Source organism: Peromyscus californicus, unplaced genomic scaffold, assembly GCF_007827085.1.
Source record: "Peromyscus californicus insignis strain IS unplaced genomic scaffold, ASM782708v3 Scaffold_2__1_contigs__length_46816999, whole genome shotgun sequence".
Classification (NCBI taxonomy): Eukaryota; Metazoa; Chordata; class Mammalia; order Rodentia; family Cricetidae; genus Peromyscus; species Peromyscus californicus.
The window spans coordinates 39,912,500-39,926,060 of NW_026294540.1; the positions used below are offsets into that span (position 1 = coordinate 39,912,500).

Here is a 13,561-nt window from a genome sequence, read left to right on the forward strand (position 1 = left end):
GCTCAGCCCGCACTCTTATTGAACCCAGGACCTCTAGTCCAGGGTGGCACCGCCCACAATGGACTGAACCCTCCCCCAATCAATCACTAATTAAGAAAGTGCCCTCCCGGCTTGCCTGCGGCCCAAGCTTATTTTCTCAGTCGAGGCTCTCCCCTCTCTTTGATGACTCCAGCTTACGTCAAGTTGATGTCACGCCAGCCAGCACAAATCAACAGGAACATTATCATCTTCACTGCCGTTTACTTGACTCTTCTTTTATATCTCTCAGTGATGTTTTGGTTTCTATGTTTTTGAAATAGAATCTTGCTAGGTAGCTCGGCTAGCTGAAAATGTGCACTCTTCCTGCCTCGGCCTCCACGGTCCTGGGGTGAATGACTCCAAGTCTGCTTAGTTTTCACTTTTTAAAATCTCCAGTATTTCAATTACACAAGTGGGGGCTGGGGAGATGGCTCTGACAGTAAAGAACTCACCGTGCAAGCGTGGGGACCTGAGTTCGATCCCCAGCACCCACATAAAGCCGGGCATGCATCAACAAACACTTGCTGGGGAGCAGAACAGGCAGGTCCTGAGCTCACTGGCCAGTGAGTCAAGCTGAGTCAGTGAGAGCCTGGATGAGCGAGGGACCTTGTCTCAAAAATAAGACGGAAAGAAACGAATGAAACCAGCTGACACTGACCTCTGACCTCCACTCACGCCTGCATACACACATTTGTACGTAACACACACACACACACACACACACACACACACACACACACACACACATACATACACAGATGCTTTTTAGCACAATTCAATGAAGTGCTATAGTAAAATTAATGATCTAACTCATGCCCTCCTTTGCCAGTTTGGGACACATTCTTCCACATTTTGTTATATGAACATGAATATCTATCTACAGATAAGGTTATCTGTTAGCCTCAGACGAACATGGAATACAATTCTATTAGTATTGTTTTTCAAACAATAAATAATGTGGCCACCGTTCAAAGCCAATTCATATATTTCATTTATTCTATTCAGCGGTGACACAATGACCGTCAATGGGCGAACTGTAACATGGCAGCTTACACATGATCAACATCCGATTACAAGAAGTGGGATTTCTGTTTCAGAAGTCATACTCTTTTTAAACTTGAATAAATGTTTGGTAAGCATCACCACCTCCCCTTTCAAGAAAGAAATAGCACCCAGTACTGACCTCATCCCTCCCTTCCCTTGCCATTCTCCCTTCTGCGCCCTCCCTTCCACGTACACACAAATACCACTTTTATTTGTGGAGGTTCATTGTCCCATTTCCCTTATTGCTTCCCCAACCCCATCACAGGCTGGTGGCCTGAGCTGAACAGACAGGTGGCTCCCCTACTCACACCCCTTCTGTGTATGTTTAGAAAACGTGTTTTGTTTGGGGGATGTTTTTTGTTTGTTCTTCCTGAAACAAAAGACAGGCACAGACAGGCAGCTCTCTGTGAGTTTGAGGCCAGCCTTGTAGGTGGACTTTTCTTTCCTGCCCACCAGTTCCCAAATAACTGACATGGAGACTTAATATTAATTGTAAATGATAGGTCAATAGCTGAGGCTTGTTACTAGCTAACTCTTACATTTTAAATTAACCCATATTTCTTATCTATGCTTTGCCACCTGGCTTGGTACCTTTCTGAGCACGGCATGCCCATCCTGCTTCTCTCTGCATCTGCTGGTGACTCCTCAGCTCTGCCCTTCTTCCTCCCAGCCTTCTCAGTCTGGCTCTCCCACCTAACCTTATCCTGTTCAGCTATTGGCCACTCAGCTTCTTTATTAAACCAATCACAGCAACATATATTCACATAGTTTAAAGGACTATTCCATATTCCTCCTCTTTTGTTATAGAAAAAAACATTTATTTTGCAATTATTTTAATTTAGAAATAGAAAACCTCTTGGGGAGGAGGAAAGAAAAACACAAAGTATACAGGCAACTTTTTACTTCATGAGCTCACACTCTCATTTGTTCACTAGTTCCCACAAAGAGAAAGCAAAAAATATGGAACGCTTCACAAATTTGCGTGTCATCCTTGCGCAGGGGCCATGCTAATCTTTTCTGTATTGTTCCAATTTTAGTATATGTGCTGCGGAAGCCAGCACCATATTCCTCCTTTTTGTCTAATTAAAAAGGAAGGTTTTAATGTTAACACAGTAAAATTATATATAACAAAAACAGTTATCAAGTAAGAGTTACAGCTACAATATCCAGTCCATTTGTATTTAGCAATATTAGAGAAAATATTCTATTATCTATTTTATCTTCATGAGGCTAAAGTTTTATACCTAATTTTTCCATAACTAAGGAAAACTGTAAGTCTAATCATTTAGTCTTTAATGCCAACAAAGACCACAGAGGGTCAAATGTTACCTAATGACAAGGACTTCAGGCTGCCTGGACATTCACCCTGAGTTCTTTGTAGTGTTGGGGCATCCATCTTTGGCCTACAAGCCTATGATATCTGACAGACTTTCCTGAGGAAGGAATTTTGAAGGACTGTTGTATCTTGTCTTGGCAAATTTTAGCAGTCACTTTCTTTTGCGCCTTGCTGGCCCACTTTGGACAGTATATTGTCAGCAATTGAGGCAAGGGCAGTTTTTTTCCCCCAAATGGCTAGCTTTTGCCATAAAGAAAGCAAACTCCATATAGAGGTTCCTTGATGCCCATTATCTTTTTTGAAGTACATTGGTGCTGCTAGGAGCAGATGTGTATCATTGTCATGAAAAGCTTTTGGTTATTAAACATATAAATGAAATATTATGTATATCTTTGAAGTGTTTGAAGACCATCTATCTAGCTAAATATATCTGTGTGTGACCTTGAAAACATACCTAATATGACTATAAATTTGATTATTATAGATGACTATTAATCTGTGTTTCTTAATTATACATTACATTTTTAAATGAGTTGCATAAACACTGTACCCCAAACAAGTAAAAATGTACATACAGTATAACAAAATTAACTTTAAATTTGTGTCAATATGCTAAAGTCCATACCAATGTGAAATATTTAAGACTAGTAAGTGGGTCGTTTTTTTGTTTGTTTAAAAGTAGATTTAATAATCTACCCTTCTATTATTTCTATATCCCCCATTTTTCTTTTCAGAACAAGATCCCTGAAATCTAATCTCTTTTGTTTATTTTTTTATATAAACATCCATAACCCATTTTTTTTTTTTTGGAATATGAGTGCTGTTTTCTAGACTACTTTCTGTTGTCTGGGGGCACTGACATCTTTGGGGGAACCTTGAAAAAATTGGGATAATTGTTAAATCTTGCCTGGAGTAGTCTGTGAGTTTGGAGCATCTCAACTAGCAACCTTGGAGCTGTTCTGGAAGCAGAATTTGGAGAAAATTGTAATAGAGGCACTCTGAGATGTTGAATCATCTGGGCCATTCATTTGTATTGGTATTTGGTCTCCTTGTTCTGAAAATATATAAACTTTTAAGGTTTATATACATTAATACATTTTTTTTATTAATACAAGTATAGACTGCATGTTATATAAGTTAGCCAAAGATGTTTTTTTGTTTTATGTTTGAGGAAGTAAAATATACGTCACATGTTTTGTAGTTTTCATAGGTTTTTTTTTTTTTTAATGTCTGTAGTTAGGATTTCAGGGGGTCTTCCTCGATCAGACCTGATTTTCCTTAACTCAAAATGAATCCATAGCCTCTCATTTTTTGTGGAAACAAAAGCATAATCTCTCCCCCAATGCAACATACCTTTTGCTTGAATTTTGAAGTCAAGATATTTTTTAAATATATAGGTTGATTTAATCTAGCAGCTTTAATCCAGTGTCTCTTAGCAGCCAAAAATATTTAAAGACAACACAATAACATATAGGATCCAGACTCTCTGTGTATTTTCCATCTTTTTTTTAAATTTTATTTATTATGTATACAGTGTTCTGTCTTCATGTGTCCCTGCAGGCCAGAAGAGGGCACCAGATCTGATTACAGGTGGTTGTGAGCCACCATGTGGTTGCTGAGAATTGAACTCAGAACCTCTGGAAGAGCAGCCAGTGTTCTTAACCTCTGAACCATCTCTCCAGCCCTGTATTTTCCATCTTTACATGGCTTTTTTTTTATATTACTTTACTCCCTTTTTAAGGACTTTATTATTTTAAAATTATATATTTCTTTTTTTGTTTTTTTTTTTGGTTTTTTTTTTTTTTTTTTTTGGTTTTTCGAGACAGGGTTTCTCTGTGTAGCTTTGCGCCTTTCCTGGAACTCACTTGGTAGCCCAGGCTGGCCTCGAACTCACAGAGATCCACCTGGCTCTGCCTCCCAAGTGCTGGGATTAAAGGCGTGCGCCACCACCGCCCGGCCATATATTTCTTTTTTATGACTGTCTATACTTTCTCTTTTCTCTCCCAAGTCAATGTATATTTTTAAACACACTGTAACCAGTTTTGAGGGTTTTTTTTTCCATCTGGATCTGTTTTTATTAAGCATCTGTATTTTTTTTTATTACATGAGACAAATCTTAAATTGCTATGCCAGCTGCCACAGGTGTAGCTTAGCTTAGTGCATGGTGGTTGGTGCCTGGCTCTTCCCATAGGCAGCTGCTGGGAGATATGTCTTGGTACTGTAGCCAGCATGAGAGACACAAGAGACTAAGAAGCCATGTTTGGCTCTGTTTCTATGCATTTAGAGCCTTTTTGAAAATGCTTTCTTGGGCTTTATGTGGATGTACACAGCCCCGCATTGGGTGCCATTAGTAGGAGGACTGCTCTTTCCCACCCATCAGTTCCCAAATAACCAACATGGAGACTTAGTATTAATTACCAATGTTTGGCCAATAGCTCAGGCTTGTTACTAGCTAACTCTTACATTTAAATTAACCCATATTTCTTATCTATGCTTTGCCACATGGCTTGGTACCTTTTTTTCAGTACAGCATGCCCATCTTGCTTCTCTCTGCATTTGCTGGTGACTCCAGACTCCCCACCTCCACCCTTCTTCTTCCCAGCATTCTCAGTTTGACTCTCCTGCCTAACCTTATCCTGTTCAGCTTTTGGCCACTCAGCTTCTTTATCAAGCCAATCACAGCAACATTTATTCACATACTGTAAAGGAATGTTTGACACAGCCTGGTCTACAGAGCAAGTTCCAGGACAGCCAGGGCTGTTACACAGAGAAACCCTGTCTCAAAAACCAAAAAACCAAAAACAATGTGTTCTTAGAGTGTGGTAGCTACAAGCCTTTGATCCCAGTGCTCAAGAGGCAGAGGCAGAGGCAGGTGGATCTTCCTGTGAGTTCAAGGCCAACCTGGTTTATACAGTGAGGTCCAGGTCATCTGGGGCTGCATAGTGAGGCCCTGTCTCAAACAAACCAACTCAAAAACCTGTGTTCTGGTCTTCTAAAGAATACTTGTTCCTAGGCTGGAGAGTTGGTTCAGTGGTTAAGGGCACTTATTGTGAGAAATGCGGGTTCAATTCCCAGCACCCACATGGAGGCTTGCCATCTTCTCAGACACCAAGCATGCATGTGGTGCACAGATGTATATGCAGGCAAAACACTCATACACATGAAATAATAAAAATAAATAAATAAAAAAGAAAGAAAGAACACTCATTCCCTCTGTTGCCAGTACAGCATGCTGTCTTCTACGAGCACATAAGCAAAAAGCTGGAATCTCATCGTGGCTGTAATTTTTTTACTTCCCTGAACATCATGAGATGGAAGCATTAGGCAGGGTGACTATGGAGAAGAGGACAATGCTGGGGACTGGACCTGAGGTCTCGCCCCACCAGGCAAGTGTGCCACCTGACTTACACCCCACTGTCCTAAAACAGAGCCACTTTTTATGTAAGGATCTGCGACCCCACACCCTTCCCCTGATCATCAGGGTCCCAGAGGTGCGTAAAGGCTGAGTTGTGTGGCCAAGCTTGGGGCAGGAATGCGGCAATGGTTACGAATTGCTTGCAATTGTGAAAAGAGGGGGAAACAATTCATTGTCGTCATTTTCATCCTCCCGGCCCAATAGGGAGAGCTTATTTCTAGAAAGGATCTCAGCCACTGCCACGTGTTGGAATTACTAGGAAAACACTTGATACTCCAGCCTGGTCCAGAGAATCTGTTCACCAGCCTGGAGCGCAGCAAGAGGCAGAAGGTCTGCCACATGGTTTCCACCCATTTGCACAGGGAGTGGGATGCGCGTCACTGATCCTAAGACAGTGCAGAGGAGGGTCTGGGGAGATGACTCAGTGCTCAAGAGCACCTGCTGCTCTGTCAGAGTAACCGGGCTTGTTTCTCAGCACTCACCTCAGGTGATCACAAACACCTGTAACTCCAGCTTCAGGCGATCTGGTTCCTCCGCACTCACATGCACACACATGCACACACACACACACACACACACACACACACACACACACACACACCACAGACATAGAACTAATTGAAAAAATAAAATCAAATCTTTTGCGGGGATGGTTTCGAGACAGGGTTTCTCTGTGTAGCCCTGGAAGTCCTGGAACTCACCCTAAAGACCAGGCTGGCCTCAAACTCAGAGATCAGCCTGCTTCTACCCCCTGAGTGCTGGAATTAAAGGTGTGAGCCACCACTACCCAGCAAATTACATCTTTTTTTTAATGATGGTGTCGTTGAGCCAGAATTGTCAAAATTTTAGAGTCCTCTTAGCTGTTGCAGCTGTTGGAATGTCAGAGTTCTGGTTAGACAAGCAGTGTACTAGAGAAAATATTTGGTGAGGGGGGAGCATACATTTCTTCTGAATCCAATAGAAAATAGAAAGAGGTTAGATGATGCTATTTATTTATAGCAGACATCCAGAAGAAGATATATCAGGGCGAAGGGTCTGAGGATATAACTCAGTTGGTAGAGTGCTTGCCTAGCACCCTTGCCCAGCACAGCATTAAATGAGTGTGGTGGCACACACCTGTGATCCTAGCATTGGGAGATGGTGGCAGGAGGGTCAGAAGTTCAAGGTTATCCTTGGATATAGTGAGTTCAAGGGCAGCCTAGGATATGTAAGACAAGAAGAGAGGGAGGGAGGGAAGGAGGGGAGGAAGGAAAAAAGGAAGAAAGAGAGGGAGGGAGGACGGACAGACTTGGGTCAGCATCTTTATGTCCCGAGATAAATCAGAATAAGAGGTGGCCAGATGAGCCCTGGAAAGATCCCCGAGAGTCTGGAACAGCAGCTCTTGCTACTGTGTTCCTGTCAGTTTGCTAGGTCCTGGAGACACCTGAGAGAGCGTGTGGACAACCTTCCCTCTGAGGGCTTACATTCAAGCAAAGACACAGAGATCACACCACCATCCAGACCACCGTCTGAATTACAGTGTCCACAAGTGCTACGAAGGGTGTGGTGGGTGTATGACCTGGCCCCAAGTCTACACTTCCCTCCATGGCTGCCCACCCCTCACCCCATAAGCTCAGCCTCTCCTGAGTTACAGAGTAGGACACATTGACAGAATTTACCCAATCAGACGCTTGTTTGATTCACTGTTAGCTGATGCGAACTTATAAGCTGAGAATTAGGCTCAAAAAACTGGGCCCACCATTGCCTCTCTAACACTTAGGATAAAAGCTTTTGATGCCTTCTGCCATGGTGCGGCAGAGCAGGCATGGTGGAGAACCCTGTGATCCCAGCACTCCAGGGTAGGAGGCAGGAAGACTGTCTAGTCCAGGCCAGCCCTGCTACATACACTTCGAGACTCTGCTCAAAACAAAACAAAACAAAACAAAACAAAAAAGAAAAAGAAAGAAAGAAAAGTGAATCAGTGTAAGAAGAATATCATGTATTCTTTCCTTCTTTCTTTTTTCTCTTTTTCTTTCTTTCTTTCTTTCTTTCTTTCTTTCTTTCTTTCTTTCTTTCTTTCTTTCTTTCTTTCTTTCTTTCTTTTTAAGATTTTTAGCTGGACATGGTGGTGCACACCTTTAATCCCAGCACATGGGAGGCAGAAGTAGGTGGATCTTTGTGCGGGACCAGCCTGGTCTATATAGCGAGTTCCATGATAGCCAGAGCTGCATAAAAGAGAGAGACCTTGCCTCAAAAAAGACCACTTTTTGAAATTTATTTTTATATTTATGTATATGGATGTTTGCCTAGATATGTGTCAGTGGGCTACATGAACACAGTGCAGACGGAGGCCAGAAGGGGGCGTCGGATCCCCTGGAACTGGAGTGTCGGGCAGTTGTGAGCCACCATGCTGGTGCTCGGAACTGATTCCCAGGTCCTCTGCAAGTGCAGCCAGTGCTCTTAACCACCCAGCTTTCTCTCCAGGCCGTTATTTTTATTTTTTAATTGGTTAAGAGAACCACAGACTTGAAGCCGATCAGAGTCACTCTTTCAGGCCATTTTCATCTTCAGGTTAAGAGAGTGTGTTGAGGAGACGTTGAGAGCATATAACTTCAAACGCTTGCTGGCTCACATGTGTTTATAAACGGGGAATTCTGTGCGAAAATTATGACTTCTTAACGCTCCTTCAATTCTCAAGCTGGGGCAGGAGGCTTCTGGGGACATAATATGAGAAATGAAGTGTGTGGATGAGAACACCTGCCAGATTCAGTGGGTGTGAAGGTGGAGGAAGCCACAGGCAGCATGGCGGAGGGGGGGGGGGTGGTTTGCGGGGGTCTGGGAACGGCTGTTATCCAGGCTCCTCACTACGCTTCATTTATTGGGTAACGTGGTAACTAAATGCCAATTAATTTTCTTCATACTGGCAATACTGTGAAACTGCACAGTGGTCTGAAAGGGTTGCCATTTGGTCTTTTGTGCCCTGCGGTTTTTTTCACCCTGCGTCTTCACCTGGGTGGTACTCTGCAATTTTGTTCATTGGGCTGGGGTGGGGTGGGGTGGGGGGATGGCAGGCAAAAAAAAAAAAAAAATCAGGAACTCGGAACTGTCGTTTTTCAATGATTTTAGCAGGACTTCTCCGCTTCTCCGCCGCTCTCCCAGCGGGCAAGCAGGACGGATGTTTTTAGCTGTTTATCCACAAATATAAATACACTCAGCGGCGCCATTACGCCTTCCTTCATCGTGTCGCTACATCGAGGCAGACAGCTCTTTGAAAGTCTCCATCAATTCAGGGTCTGGATTTGGCCTTCTTTAAAATTAAAGAAAAAAAAAAAGGAGGAAGAGCCAAGCCCCACTAACTAGTTTAAAAGAGATGGGACAAACAAAGCGAGCTTTTCCCTCCTCATGAGCTGTGTATATAATTACTTGAATAATGTTGAATTTCCCCCATATGCTGGGAAGGAAAAAAAAACCGACAAAAAAAAAAATAAGCAGTGTGAATTCAAACCGCAAATGAATGGAGCCGGCCTCATTCATAAATGTCATATGAAGCTTCGGATTAAAAGGAAACTCTGTCATTCCAGGGACAGCAGCTGTTGTTATGTTGAACAAAATGGATACAAATGGGTATTATTTTAAAGTGAAATGCTTAATTTCAAACCTAAGAAGCACACTGTCCTCTGTGTAGCCCAGAGTCCCAGGAGCCGTGGTCCCCAGTAGAGGGCTTGAGAGCACAGGAAATCCAACTCCCAGGCGCTGCCGACTGAGCCCGCAAACACACTGGCAATGTTTGAGTTACTATGGTAATCACAAAATAGGAAGGCCTTTTCTTCTCTTCCTCATCTCTGCATGCAGCCTCGGGCCGCTCCTGAATAGGCCACATCTGCAAAAAGTTTTAACACGGTACTCAGATAAAGAAAGGGTCCCCAAAATGGGCACTGACCCGTCTCAAAAAATGTTGCAAATTTTACATACAAGAATTGGGGAGCTGGGCCACTTTGGGCAGGTTATGTCATAATGCAGACACAAAGGGATAAAAGCACACGAGGCTTTGGCTGTCAGGTCCTGAGAGGAGGGGACAGCAGCCGTCAATGACAGTTTAAATGCAGATGTAAGGAGAAAAGTCAGGGTGGATGACAAAAAGTTACTGGTCAATGAATAAGGGAGAAATTTCAAACACACGCACACACACCAGACAAAGGAGAGAAATACAATAAAAATCTATCTATAGAGATTTACTGAGAAAAACTCCAAAGCATATTTAGCAAATCTTAGAACTATCAACCCCTGTGAAGCCAGCACATGGCTCTTTAGAGAAGGCCTTTGTAGGCTTCACATCCCACGGCTGTGTCCACACAGCTTATCCCCAGCCCAGGGTGTTTTCAAACAATGGCAGAGCCCCCCAGGGAACTGGCATTGTCCACAGGGCTTGGTAAAAAGGATGCTTACCGATAAAACACATATGCACACACACTCTTACACACATGCCCACACATACATACTCTTATACACATGCACACACACTCACATTCATACACACAATGCACACACACACAGACGTGCACACATAGGGAAATATGCATAGATGGGTCTCAGAGACAAGCCTTTTTGGAATCCAGGGGCCATCCGTTCACAGTTGGTCTGGGTTGAGAAGACCCCCTTTCCACTTACTCTTCCTTGGTCCCCACACACTTGTTGAAGATTCGACACTTCACTTTTATTTGAGTCTACTCTCTCTCCCAGATTGAAAGACAATTTAGCAGTAAATTCTTGGAATGAAGCTGCCTGCCTGTGCCCTTGGTGTGAGGAGTGAAGGAATTGTGCTTAGACGGCCATTCCCCTCTGTTCCTCCCCACCCCTCCTCCATAAGCTGGGAGTGAGCAGTCAGGCATCCTGCATGAAAAATCCAAGCATCCAGAAGCAGCAAAAAAAATGCTAAAATTAATCTTTGCTTCTTTCAACTGCAAGTGCTATTCATGGCATGAAAGAAATTGGAAAAGATTTGGGTGGGTAGTGGGCTGAGAAGCCACCATTTGCCAGAGTTGACACTCGGAGCGAAGAATACTTTTAAATAGCATGAACTCGCCACAAAAAAGTCACATTACTGAAAGGCGGCCGGAGCCCAGTAAAACTGACACTACATTTCACATTCATTGACTCTTGTTCTTTGGGGGGACGTTTTCTTATGAAGAGAGAGAAACAATGGAAGACAATGGTGCTACCTTACCAAAGTTCATTCAGGCAGCTACTTCAAATACTTTTAACTGCTTGTCAATAGGTCTCGCGAGTCTCTGGGTTTCTAAACGTTCCGTCACGTTTGTGTACCAACCACTTAAGTTCGCCTAAAGCCTTGTGACCTGGACTGCCTCCCCTTTATGTGGGTCAAAATGCAAGGCGAAGCCATTGTGTCAACGGGCCTTCATTAAATTCATTGATTTGACCTGTATTTTAAAGACCAAAAGTCAAATGGAATGGGAAGTTAAAATTCCCATACAAAAATCTCCCTTTGGGCCGCTTTTCGGCTTCCTTGAACAGTCTTGCGGGCTGGCGAAGGGCGTTTTCGGTCTGTTTGAAGGCCGCCTCACAGACGTCAGGTTGTTGGACGTGTGTCTCTTTGGGGATGGGTTGGCTGGGTTGGGATTTGATTTTGACTTTCTTGCAAAAGAGGGAAGAGGCACTAAGGCTGAAGGAGGGCTCGTGAATTTGATTTTCTTCCCCCAAAGCGATTCCGGCCACCCGACATAGAAGTATACAGAGCTGTTGCTGGCCTTGGCGCCTTGGCGGGGGAACAGCTTTCTGTTGCATGCAGAAAGCTCTGGTAGGGAACCGTTCGGGTGGCTTCTTGGTGAGTTTGCGGTGCTCACTCTGGAACGGAGGTGGCCTGTAGTTTCCCCTCGGACATTATACAGTAACGGCAGAATTTAAAAGCCTGTCTTTCCCTTGTGAATGTTTTTTTCAACAAAATAGAGTGCTCCTTCAAAATACAGAAAGGGAAGGAAAGTGGAAGAACTGCTGTAAACACCAGAAAGTTGGGCTGGAGGATGGCCCAGTGGTTAAGAGAACTCGGCAGTCCCCCAGAGGACCCGGGTTCAATTCCCAGCACCCACATGGTGGCTCACAACCATCTGTAACTCCAGTTCACAGGGAACTACCCTCTGTGGGGAGTAAGCACACATGTCGTACACATGCATGCAGGCAAAACATTAATACACATCAAATTAGTAAACAAATAAAAAAACAAAACAGACAAAACTCCCCAAACTAGGAAGGTGCCTTTCAGCAACCCAGTTCTGCTCTGCTCTCTCTCTCTCTCTCTCTCTCTCTCTCTCTCTCCTCCCTACTCCTTATTCCCTCTCCCTCTTCCATCTCTTATCTCTGCCTCCTTCTTCCTCATTTTTAGCCTTAAATACTCCCCCACTTTGTCCAATTATGAAGCACAGAAAACCCTTCCACTTCACTGTAGAAACAGCATAAATCAAACCACTGACTCCACATACCTCAGGTCTGAAGAGTTATAAAAAGATTGATTAACACAACTGAACCCGAGCAGAGAATGCCAGCGGAGTGATGAGGAGTCAGAACCTAGACAGGTGAAGTCCCTGAGACTAGCGGCGCTGGGGAACGCCCAGAAGCTGTGTGGAGCTGGAAAGGGTACAGAAAGCCCGGTCCATGAAGATGGGTGTAGAAATCTCAAACCCCAGCGTCCATGAGATGGCTTAGTGAGAAAAGGTGCTTGCTGCCAACCCTGCCAACCCGAGTTCGATCCCTGGAACTCACAGGTCCTGCGTGTGGCACATGTTCCCACACATGAAAGGAAGGAAGGAAGGAAAAGAAAGAGAAAGAAAGAAAGAAAGAAAGGAAGAAAGAAAGAAAGAAAGAAAGAAAGAAGAAGAAAGAAAGAAAGAAGCAGGCAGGGAGGGAGGGAAGGAGAGAGGAAGGGATTAAAAAAAAAAGAAACTTCAGAATTCAGAGGCAGTCCTGGAAAGTCATAGAGTTTCAAGCCCCCACAAAGCTCGATTCCAACTTTTACAACCGCTCTCCCGCCCCAGCAACATGGCTGGCTCATCTTATGAATGAAAAAACCGAGACTCAAAAAGATCGCATAACTTTCCAATGCCTCCCAGCAAAATGAGAACAGAATGGAGTTGAGATCTGCGGACCCCAAACTTTATACTCTGAGGGAAACCAGTTCTAGCATTCTGTGGGTGCGGCCGAGAGCGGGAGGTAGCATGGAAGGATTGGTGAGGGCTGACTGGGAGCGAGGCTGGGTTCTGCAAGACACCAGGTTTCTTTCCGTCGTTTTTCTTCTATTCTTCTGTTTCTTTTAAAGTAGAATAAAGATACAGCCTCCAGGAATAGTTCAATGCTGGCAGGCCAAGAAAGCACACTTGACCTTGGCCTTACTTTGCTGGAAACCGAGACCACATACTAAGCCCCACCTTGCTCCTCTGGGGTGTGTCCCCGTTGAGAAGGTAAGAGGACCTGAGTGGGACATGCTCAGAGCCTCCACGGTATGTGTCCCTGGCCTGATGACCTCAGGATTATGGCTCTGTCAGTTCCTGTCGGGACGAAGTCTCTATTGTGAAGACTCAGTCCTAGAAGGTTATCATGTCCTGTAGGTCAGGGGTTTTCTTGATATTTTTACACAGACCATCATTTCTCTAAGAGCAGATTTCCTAGTTCAATATCCTATTTCTACAAGTAAGTAGAGTCGAGTTCGCTTGGGGTCTGAGTTCACCGTCCTTTGTGGCCTTGTGTTGAAAGGCAGCTCC

The 13,561-nt window shown here is 43.9% G+C and overlaps 1 non-coding gene across 1 annotated transcript; it reads right to left on the reverse strand.

The window, feature by feature from the left end:
- Positions 1–2,016: 2,016 nt before the first annotated feature.
- LOC128121134 (U6 spliceosomal RNA) lies at positions 2,017–2,123 on the reverse strand. The gene has a single exon (XR_008222079.1). It is a non-coding gene; the product is annotated as a U6 spliceosomal RNA (small nuclear RNA).
- Positions 2,124–13,561: the final 11,438 nt, after the last annotated feature.